Raw genomic sequence first — 9662 nt, 5'->3', positions numbered from 1 at the left:
CAAAAAAAGAGGCTTATTATTACATTAGAGCAAAAATTTAATGTAATTGAACAACCTGAACGTGGTCATAGCCACACTATGGCTATGGAATAAGATGATGGAATGCCTGGCTCTATGGTTGATGTTTTAAATTTTATTTTGCTTTCTATAACAATACTGTAACTTTGTAAACCATAAATTTAAATTAAATATATATATATTCCTTTTACCCTTAACTTTCATATTTTATTCATATATGTATAAAATTTATGTTTACAATTTTTCATTGCCTATTTATGTCAAGCTGGAACCAATTACCATATTTTCCATGGATATATCACTTGCTTGTAGTACAGATTTGAATAATGCTACCCTTTCGTGGGATTCATTATCTGTATTAATCAAGACCTACCCTGTATTCAAATGTCATACCTTTATGCCTACAAAGACCAGAACTGTGAAAGCAAAGCTATTTACCTATGATATTATCTGGAAGCTCAAGTTGGATTTTTGAAGAAGCAGGATTGGAAAAGTATTGACATTTGAACTTTAGTGTTAGAGAAGACACCTGAGAATATTATGGATAGTAAAAAAAATATGGATTATTGAACAAATCAATCCAGAATTTTCACTAGAAGCAGAATTGACCTGGTTCAAATTATCCTACCTTCAGACCCATTAAATGAAGATTTAGCTCGCTCTAATGCTGAGAATGGTAGAAGGAGAAAGCAGAAGACGACAATCAGTTATGGTGCCCTATGAGAAGACCTAAAAGACCAAGTTAAGAATAGATGGTCATGGAGAAAATCTATATGATTAGGAGTCAAAAAAGCCTTGGTGGCACATAATCGATACTTAATCTGTTCTGTAATTCAATGCTTGCTCCTTCTCTTTGTATGACCAAATAACCTCCACCAACTTTTTTCATACTGGTCCCTCACTTTTGTATTCAACCCACATTAACTCAGCATCCCTTCATTCTTGAGCCTATTTCTTACCACATGCACATCTTAAGTTTCCATTCCCACTACATTCAACTTACTGTTATACTTCTCCAGCTTTTATTTCTATATAATAAAGGAGGTTGAAGGATACTTTTACAGTATATAGACATTTTCACTTTTTTTCTATAAATATTCTTTCTATCAATCCACGTACTACCCACTATTTTTCCACCAGCATTTGCATATCAAAATTTCTCCATTTCCAAGTCTTTAGTAAACAGTGTCCCAGTTATACAAATTATCTTATAAATCACTGAACAACTGTAATTGGGACCAGTATTTCCATTGCAAGGAATGCAGTTGTGAAGCATGACATCACATAACCATGCTGCTCAGCACTAGCTGTTCCAGCAGACTCTGGTTCAGTAGGAACCTCAAGAGATTGCAGCTTCTGATTTTCTGTTGGCTTCCCCAATGGACTTTGCTTTTGGGGTACCAGGAGAGAAAGTGGCAAAGTGGAATCGTGTGAGCTTGGGATGCTGCAATGGGCAGAAATCCAAGATGGTGCTGGATCACATTACATCACTCTATGCATTCATTGACAAAATACATTAAATAATCACAAAAAAATGACATGCTCTTTTTAATGTCTTCTTTGTGTTGAGTCATTTGCAAAATATTTCATTTCTCGTGCAGGATTTATTTTCAATATGGCCTATTCATCTAATTCAAAAACACCACTCAAATGTTCCTTAATTCGATCCTATGCACTTTCTCATATTCTTTAAATCAAAAAACATACAAAACACCTGTTTTCTAACATTTCTTATGATGATTGAAGAGCAAAAATTTGGACTGCAGACCACCTGCCTAACATGCACTGCACTGTACTTCCTTTTCACTTCTTGTACCCTCTCTGTTACTTTCTGAGGCAATTAACAAAATCTCCCATATAGTTTTTGTATTTGCTCTTATCCTTTTTTTCTCCTAGTTAAGGGAATACTAATGACATTTTTTCAATCATCAGACACAAATGTATGTGAGATATGATGCACCTTCTCTCTAACAAAACACAATCACATCTTAATATTTCTCCAATTGCAGTACACATGCAGCCAACTAAGACTTTATTGTCATCATTTTTACTTGGATACTAACATTTTATGTATTTTTCTATTCCATTCCTTGACAGATCACTTTCATTCACGTACAAGTGTTTAAAACTCTCCTTCCTAGCTTCAGTTGCATCCCAGATCACATCATAGCTTTTATCTTTCATTCCGTTCACCCTGCTGAGGACTCCTTCTTTTGCCCACTTCACTCACTTTCAAAACAGTTTTTTACTTCATCACCTGATTTTTCACTCTCTCCAAGGGAATGTGCAGTGCAGAAGGACAAACACAGGAAACTCACTTAATCAACCTCAGAGAAATAATGGAAAACAAGACATGGCCTTTGGCAGCCAGGTTGCTATATAGAGGTGTCAGGTGTACCTTGTTAATTATGTACCAATGTGGCTGCTGGTTTTGCTTTTGGATCTCTCGGCTGCTCTGGAATTCTGGAACTCTTTGACTCTTGTAAATGCTTTGGTCTCCTTTCTCATCCTTAAGAATACTTAAAAGATGTCCTTAAAAGCTATCCTCACCTTTTAATGTTGAAAAAAACCTCTGCCTTTCCAGTGGAAAGAACACTGATTTAACACCCTTAGTAACTTGTCAGAGCAAACATAGGTGTTTCTTTTTTGTTTGCAGATTTTTAAAGAGCAGTCTTCCCAACTCTGTGATAGCTTAGCTGGGCATGAAGTGTGTCAAAAAAGATAAATGGTCAATCTTCCAAGCCTGAATGATAACAGTAGGGACAATTTCCTATTTCCCTCCAATGAGCTACCCCATCAAAGGTGAAGATGAAAGGTTCGTCAAGAGGAACAACAGTATATAACTTTCTCACCTCACATTCTTTCCCATAGTGACAGAATAAGAAACAAAAACATCACAAAACTGCTCAGAAGGAAATAATAAAGATGCCATTCGAACAGGTTGGGAATTGTGTCACACAAGCTTAGCCATTATGACAAAAAGGTTCCAGATAATGTTAGGCTCTGCCAACATTTTGTGGTCAAGGAAAAGAAGGGTATAGGCCAACAATAGAAGGACATGAAGCCTTTCCCACTTGGATTAAGAAATGGAAGAAAATAGCCCTTTGGTATTTAAAACCGAAACCAAATCAAAATTTTAAAAAACCTTGTCTTACTCATCATGGTAAAGTATCAAACTGCGTTTGCTCATTCCTCATCTTAAAGTAACTAGCGGGGCAGTATAGTAGTCATGTCACTCGAAAGCATCTTATCTTCTGTCATCTGTATTGTTCTTCATTTCAAACTTGGGGCATTGCAAAAGGAAATCCAAACTTCTAAGGAATCTTATTTGGTTTGATGTGTGGCTAATATCATGCTAGAATATTAGTGATTAGAATCTAGGTAGAAACATTCACCATCCCCTCATTTGCTCACGCCTCCTTCAATTTATGCCTGAATGGAAACTGCACAATCTGCATTTGTTCCTGAAAGTAGGTCACTGGGGAAGCTACACTAATCCCACCCCCCACCACTGCACAACAGGACAAGGCCCCGCCTGACAAATCCTCTTGCTTGTCAGTTACTTCAAGCATGTAGTCAAAAGCATAACGAACCAGCAAATTGAAGAAATCTGCCTTGCCACTTTGCTGGTATTTTTGGCTTAGGCGAGGCTCAGGGTTCAAGGCCAACGGCTGAGAAGAACCATGAGGCAGAAACACAGAAGTCTGGGCTGAGGTAGTCATTTTCCCACTCAATTCTACAGGTAGAGATGTCACCTTGACATCCTTTGACCTGTGCTGTGACAAGAGAAACTGTGTTTGGGTACACGCTGTAGATCCTCTTACAAGGAAAACGAGAGTTATTGACAGTCTCTTTCCACACACCTATAGGAAGGGGCAACAGAGATTTTTTTAAAAAATCAAAATGGTTTATAGGCCATCTATAATTTCTACAGTTATATTAAAGAATTTAAATGAGGGCTTACAGGCACAGTGAAGGAAGAGGAGGAGACAGCAAGTGACAAAAACAGGAAATGTGAAAGTGCTGCACTGGCAGAGAAGGCCATCATTTGGGATGGGTGGCGGAGTCTATTAATAGTAGTCCGAGAAAGGGTGCAACTGCCAAAGGGGGGGACTAAGGAAAGCTAGGTGGTGCAGAGGTTAGAATGCAGTACTGCAGGCTACTTCTGCTGACTGCCTGTTGATTACAATTTGGCAGTTCGAATCTTACCAGGTTCAAGGTTGACTCAGCCTTCCATCCTTCCGAGGTTGGTAAAATGAAGATCTAGATTGTTGGGAGCAATATGCTGACTCTGTAAAGTGCTTAGAGAGGGCTGTAAAGCACTGAGAAGCGGTACATAAGTCTAAGTGCTATTGCTATTGCTATTGAGAGGGGGACAAAAGGTGCTGCATTTCATCTGGAAAGGCAATTCTGTGAAATATACTCTAATGTATTTTAGGTGCTTATGGCTGAAATAACCACGCAAGCCAGTGATTCATCTTTTTGCTTGGGAGTTCATGTGTAATAAAAGGAAAGGGAGGGGGAGTGGGATGGGCAGAAAAAAGACTTGGTGACCCAGAGAAATTCAAGTCTGTGGGAGGCAACATTTTGTCAGCTGTAATCTTCTGAAAGCTGCATCCCGTGGCAGTGATGAAGGTAGCAAGCACTAAGCGGACGGTCAGAGAGGGTGAAGCCATTTATTCTTTATATTTTGGAACAATTGATTCTTTCTGATACCCTGTTCTCTTTCTCTCCATACCCCCGCAATAAGGAACGGACAGACTGCAGTCCTTGGGGAATCTATACTGATTCCTTGCAATGATCTTTGAAATTAGACTAACTGTGTCTTGCCTTCCAAAGTGTTTTTCTGGAAGCTTCTCCTTAGGGTGGTGAAAAGTGCATGCACCTTTTCCTCCTCTTCTTTTGCTTGACAGTGAGACATCTTTTTGAATAATTCTCCCCTTATAGCAGGGTTGTCAAACTCGCGTCACGCCGGCTGGATAAGTCACGCACTGGCCACGCCCACATCTGGTTTAGTGAAGGGAGAAAAAGTTGCAATATGTCTTGTGACAATGCTGTGATGACACAAGTTTGACGCTCCTGCTCTACAGTGATTGGTCTTGGTAGATTTGCCATTCCCTCCTTCCCATTGGAAACAGGATGTCAAAAAGCATCCAGCAAACAAGTTCCTCTAATGGCTGGTCTGTCACTCAGCAGAGGCAAGGCCATAACTTGTAAACTATGCCTTAGATAGAAATTGGCTATGGTTCTGAATAACTTCTGGGTGATAGGAAAAGAAAGGGCCTAATGCAGGGGTGGAATTCAACCAGTGTTACTACTGGTTCGCTGGCTGCAGTTTACGCAAAACCTTAAGCTGTGCCGCCCGGACAGCTGAAAAGCGCTGCGCACAGGTGCGCAGCGTTTGAAAAGCCACTTTCCCCCTGCTTTTTCAACCTCAGCTGTGCCACGCAAAGCAGCTGAGGTTGAAAAAGCAGAAAATAAAGGACAGGTAAGAGCCCGGGCAGGCAGGTGGACCAAGCAGCAGCAAACACAGAACCAGTTCGGTGTCTGCTGCTCTTTAGAGCTACCGGTTCTTTAGAACTGGACAGAACATCCTGGCCTAATGAGAGTCCCACTCCTGGCCTAATGAGAGTCATGTAAAACCCAGCTGATGGGGGCATGACATAATATAACATCTTTATTTTTCTGCTCTCAGAGCTTAAGGGAAGGTGGATCATATATAGGTAATCCTCAACTTATAACCACAATTGAGCCGAACATTTCCATTGCTAAGGAATTTTTTGCCAGAATTATTAATCAAATCACTGTAGCTGTTAAGTGTAACATGCAGTCATTAAGTAGATCTGGTTTTTCCCATTTGCTTGTCAGAAGCCAGCTGGGAAGATTACAAATTATAATCACATGAACCCAGGACAGTTCAACTGTTATAAACGCATGCCAGTTGCCAAATACCTGAATTTTGATCACGTAACCATGGGGATATTGCAATAGTTGTAAGTGTGAAAACCAGTCATAAGTCATAGTGCCATTGTAACTTCAAATGGTAACTAAACAAATAGTTGTTAACTACATGTATACCTTTCTGATGGCACTTCTATATATTCCTTCCACAACCACTGAGGGCCAGAACCTGGATAGCTCTTAAGGAATGCTTTGTATGTAGTCGTCTGAAGTGCAGAGGTCTGTGAGTTCAATTCCAGGTACAGGGTCTGAACCTCAAATAAGAGTCCCAATAAAAGATGAAACCGAGCACTCAGTGTCTCATGGTGATCAGACTAACCAGAAAGGAGAACACAGAGCATACATTGTGTAAAAATAGAGAAATCGCCATCAGAAGAATAGGGGTGGAAGTCATGTAAAGTCTCGGGAATTTCAAGCTTCCCTTCCCAATTATAAAGGGCAATTTGATGCATAAATAAGACTTCAGCACTGACGCAATCTGAAAAAGGAAGGTTTTTCAAGGAAGGAGATTTGAATTTTTCTATCTACTCATTTCAGTTAATGATCAGCTAATTTATAACAGGAGCCAAAGTCTGCATAAAGCACTCAGACCTCCATCACCCGCAACAGAACCGGGCAATGCCCCATGAGCCTGCACAATTCAAGGTAAGACTTGAGAGCTGTTGGTTATCCCTCACAGCTGTGCTTAGGGGAAGTTGGATGAGAATGACCCTAGGCAGCCCTACTACAACATGAAGGGGACCATGGCTCCTCACCCCTCTAAGGAAAACACTCTGCATAAAGGGCAAGTGCTAACTTGCAAAATCCTCAGGGTCAATGGATGGTATGTATGCCACCTTTCCCTAATTCTGTATCTCTACCAACAGAATAGCTAGTATTTCTATGACTGAGAGTATATTATCCAGCACAGGTATAGAAAGTGCAAGGTTGTACCTCTTTTCTCCACCCCCACATCCCACCTTATAGCATTTAATATTTCTGTATTTTAATAATTATGTACTTTATTGGAATTCACTTTGGGTAAATTCAGTATTTTCTATAATCAATAATTTGTTATGTAACACAAAATATGATGGCTACAGCTTAAGCGATTGTTTTAAAATACTGAAGCTTATTTGTAGAAGATAAGCCTGTAGACAAATGAAGCTGCCTTGATCTGAGGTAGTATATCCATGATCAATGGATGTTTTTTTTAATTAAGAATTTTTATTTTTAAATAAACATATACAAACAAAACATAAAACATAAAACCATCTTCCAGTTACATACAGTGTGTCGGTTGGTTACAAGTCTTTTGTGCTTCATCTACGTAGTCCTCATTTATAGTGTGTATCAATTCTCATATTATCCCATGATCAATAGATGTTGAAGAAAAACCATAAGAAGTGACATTTATATCATCTTCCATTTATTCTTAGGAAAATTGATCCCAAATGAAAATAGTACTAGACTAGAAAAGACTCTTAGCCTGTCCTAATGGCATTCTTATAGCATCTGCTTTCTATTCCTGTTTGTATGTTACTATTATGGTTTTGATGCTTGGACTTGTTCTGATTCAATTGATTATTGTTTGATTTATGGTCCCTAGGTAAATTAATCCTTCAGTCTTCATATTATCTTCCTAGGAGCCAAACAATCCTTCAGTTTGTCTGAGTACAGAGAAAGCAAAAAAATATTTGGAGGTCTCTTCCAGGAAAGAAACACGTCAGGGATGGTTTGACAGCAGAACTGTAGATTTCTTGGATCTGAAACCCTCCAATTTTCCCAAGCACCCTCCCACACTGTAGAGAATAAGGAAGATGATCTTGGCAGAAATATGCAGGATCCTTTGCCTAGGCAAAAGGGGCTAAAATATTTTTAAAATTCAGAATAAGATAACGTTTGGACGCTGTTAAGTCTGGGAGATCGGTCCCGGGTAGATCAGTCCCAGGTAGATCAGGTCACATGGAGACGCGAGACTCAAAGTGCACATTCAGCTCTTTATTGAATATACAGTTGGGTACAGCACCTGCGCTCAGCGCGGCTTTTCTTATAGAGCTGGCCGGCGGCTCGGCGGCCAATGACACGGCTTTGAATCTCCCGTGATCGGCTCGGCCAATCACGGGAGGTTCTCAGCGCACCAATCACGGCCGCTCAGTTGACCAATCAGATTGCGGCCCGTGTGGACCAATCGGATTTCGAGGTTTGGTGAATGCTAATATAGAACACCCCTCCCCTCTTGGTTCCGTCCGACATAGCGTGTGATGTAGTCGCGCAGGTAGGCAGGGCTTCTTACTTGCCTAGTTGACTTGCGCGTTTCAGTAGGTGTCTTGTCGTCGACCGGTTCGGACAGGCTCTGCGTCGCTCCCAAGCTTCTCGATGGAACTGCCTGGAATGGTGAGCCAGGCCCATTGCTGCAGCTCCCACCTGGTCTGCCTGGGTCAGTCGAGTTGTCGGCTCCGCCGCTCCCGCCTGGTCTCTCCGGGCTGGCTGAGCTGGCTCGGCTGCTCCTTCCAGGTGAAGCTCCCGTCCGCAACGGCTCGAGGTCTGCTGGTGAGTATGGCTGGTTAAATGTTTGGTTTTGGTTTGTTCTGGGTGAGGGGTGTTCTGCCTGCGTTTTAGGCCTTCCCTCTTCCTTTTGTTTGGCGTTTGGGTTTTCCCCCCCCTCCCCGGTTTCTTCCTTAGTGTTTGTTTGCGGGGTGTTGGTGCTGTCAGCGACTAGTCTTGACCGTAACTGGTCGATGTGCCACTTCCAGCTTTGTCCGTCGCTGGTTCGTAGTCGGTATGACCGGGGGCCTGTTACCTGGGTTATTTGTGCTGGTACCCAGAGTGGGTCTCTGGTGAAGTTTTTCGCGTAGACGGTGTCTCTGATGTTAAATGTCCGGTGTCTACTGGACGAGCCTGGGGGTTTCTCCAGGTTGTATGTAGGGTGCAATTGGTCTAGTGGGGACCTTAGTTTTCTGCCCATGAGTAGCTCTGCTGGGGTCTTGTTTGTAGTTGTGTTGGGGGTGATGTGTTGTATGAGTAGCATTCTATTTATTTTTTCTTGTATGTCGCCGGTTTCTATTTTTTGGATGGTTTTTTTTTTGTGAACTGTGCCATTCTCTCCGCCCGTCCATTCGCCACTGGATGAGTGGGCGAGGTTAAGGCGTGCCTTATACCTCATTCAGTTAGGTATTTTTTGAAGGCTAGTGCGGTGAACTGCGGTCCGTTATCCGACACTAGCACATCTGGTAACCTGTGTGTGGCGAAAAGCTTATTCAGCTTTTCTATGACGGCTTCTGTCGTTGTGGTCTTCATGGTGCTTACTTCCAGCCAGTTGGAGTAAGCATCTACGGTGACCAGGAATGTGTGTCCTTTGGTAGGCCCAGCGAAATCTATGTGAATTTGCGACCAGGGGCCTCGGGGGGTTTCCCATTCCAAGACTGGTGCAGCGGGGGGGCATGGATCACGTTTCCTGGCACCTTTTGCATGCGGCTACCCACATCTCGATCTGTTTGTCCATCCCTGGCCACCAAGTGTGACTTCTGGCCAGGGCTTTCATCTTGACGATGCCCGGGTTCCCCTCATGCAACATGTCCAGTACCCTTTTTTGTAAGGTTTCTGGTATCATCACCCTGTCTCCCCAAAGTATGCACCCCTTTTGTGAAAAAAGTTCGGTTTGCCGGTTTCTGAAAGCTTTGAAGTATTCGTTTCCGTTGCTT

Source organism: Pseudonaja textilis, chromosome 2 (assembly GCF_049901715.1).
Source record: "Pseudonaja textilis isolate UNSWEBS1 chromosome 2, rPseTex1.2, whole genome shotgun sequence".
In the NCBI taxonomy this organism is placed as follows: Eukaryota; Metazoa; Chordata; class Lepidosauria; order Squamata; family Elapidae; genus Pseudonaja; species Pseudonaja textilis.
The sequence above is the reverse complement of the archived record's forward strand: the minus strand, read 5'-3'. Positions refer to the sequence as shown.